This window comes from Pseudonaja textilis, chromosome Z (genome assembly GCF_049901715.1).
Source record: "Pseudonaja textilis isolate UNSWEBS1 chromosome Z, rPseTex1.2, whole genome shotgun sequence".
NCBI classification, from domain to species: Eukaryota; Metazoa; Chordata; class Lepidosauria; order Squamata; family Elapidae; genus Pseudonaja; species Pseudonaja textilis.
The window spans coordinates 31,469,900-31,472,026 of record NC_142008.1 but is presented as its reverse complement, the minus strand read 5'-3'; the positions used below and the strand labels follow the sequence as shown (position 1 = coordinate 31,472,026).

The following is a 2,127-nucleotide window of genomic DNA, read 5'->3' as shown; positions in this document are numbered from 1 at the left end:
CAACACTGCCCTTCTTATCCGGCTAAAGGCAGTATCAAAACTACAGTATGGAAGGAGATTGGAAAATACCTTCACGCAAGTCCTAGGGCCCCTTCATCTATATTAATTGCTTGGAGGGTGGTTTTTGAGGCTCTCTCCTCTCTAGAGCAACCCCTACTTGGACCCCTTTCTGGACCCCCTCCCTATGTGAATCCTGCTGTACAACTCTTGCCCCCTGCTGTGGCACCTATGTCTCTTAAACCGACTGCCCCCCCGGAGCCAAATGAGGTCAGTAAACCTCCCCCCCTTCTCCTGACCCCCCCCTCACCCAATCCCTCTTCTTCTTCTCTTGCTCTCCTTTCTGTGCCTTCCTCTCCTGCCTTACCCCCTCCTATGGGCGCGGTTCATGCCGCCATAGCTGCGGGAGTTAGAACTGGCAAGTTTGATCACTCCGACTGCCCATCGGCGTTCCCATTAGTTTATGCGCAGAATGCGCAGGGACAAAACGTCCCGCACTGGGAACCCATCCCTGTTAAATCAATCAAGGATATCAAACAAGCTGTACAAATGTATGGTATTCAGGCTCCATTTACGATGGGATTATTTAGAATGATGGCTAACGCCCATATAATGATCCCAGCTGATTGGCATAGCCTTTTTCATATGACTCTAACAGGGACTCAATTTGTTGTATGGCAATCGGAGTCTCTCCATCATTGTCAGCTATTGGCAGCTCAAAATCCGAATCTTACCGCAAATGAACTGGCAGGAGAGGGTGCCTTTGCTGCTCCCACAGCTCAATATAATAGCCCTATTAATGCTCTTAACCTTTCTGCACAAGCCACTCTGCTTGCTCTCTCTCGCTTGGATGACCCTCATACCTCCGCACAATCTTTTGCAAAAATTCTACAAAATTCCAATGAACCCTATGCTGATTTTATTGAACGCCTCCAAATGGCCCTACAAAGGCAAATTACAAATGAGGCAGCTCAGCAGGAAATTCTTCTTAAATTGGCATATGAGAACGCTAATGCAGACTGTAAAACCTTGCTTACTCCCTTGATTAATTTTCCAGATGCCACTCTAGCCCAATTCCTACAAGCCTGCAGGGTGGTGGGAACACACCAATACACTTCCGAAATGATGGCTGCAGCTATCACTAGAGGTAATAAGCCATCTGGTAATTGTTACAATTGTGGGAAGCCCGGCCATTTTAAATCACAATGTCGAGCCCCTGGCGGGGGGGGGGCAGCAAAGCCCTCCGCCAGTAGAGATGTTTGACCAAAAACAGTCTGCCCGAAATGTAAGAAAGGCTATCATTGGGCTAATCAATGTCGATCAAAAACTGAACCCTCGGGAAACAAGTAGAGGGGCCGGCAGCTAGCCCCTCTCCCAAGGCTGCCCATATACCATCCACTGTGTATGAATTATCAGTGGCAGAAAATGTGCTCATATCCTTTCCCCATCTACCACTCTCTGTCGGCGCACCCTCATGCCCTCCTCAAAGGAATCTCTGTGGTTCCCGATCTGCTTTATCCTTCCTCAAAACTCTCAGCCATTAACCTTTCTGTGCTATCCACTCTTCCAACGAAGTTGCAAAAGGGTGATGTCGTAGCAAAAATGATCATGGTACCACAACTTCCCTCTGATGTGCTTGCCCTCACTAGATCTATCACCGAAACTAAGCCCACACTCTTGGCTTTAATCAAGGGTCGCCACTTTACCGGTCTTCTGGACTCTGGTGCTGACGTCTCGGTGATACGCTCTGATGAGTGGCCTACAGACTGGGAAACAGAGACCTCCCCATCGGTAAGAGGTGTAGGAGGGATTCAAATGGCTCGCATCAGTAAGTTTTGGCTCCCTGTGACTTCTGAAAACTTCACAGGGACTGCACAAATAAAGCCCATCATCCTCCCCCTTCACATGAATTTGTGGGGGAGGGACTTACTCTCTCAATTTGGCGCTAAATTGCAGCTAGAATGACTCACCCTCTTCCCCTTTGCTTGACCTTAACCACGGATGTTCCTGTTTGGGTTGATCAATGGCTGTTGCCAGCAAATAAATTGCTTGCATTGCAGCAATTAACAGCCAAACAATTACAATATGATCATATTGAGCCATCGCTTAGCCCATACAACACTCTGGTGT

At 48.1% G+C, this 2,127-nt stretch overlaps 1 pseudogene; it reads left to right on the top strand.

Moving 5' to 3' along the window:
• The first annotated feature begins 372 nt into the window (after positions 1–372).
• LOC148123960 (endogenous retrovirus group K member 21 Gag polyprotein-like) lies at positions 373–1,347 on the top strand (annotated as a pseudogene).
• Positions 1,348–2,127: the final 780 nt, after the last annotated feature.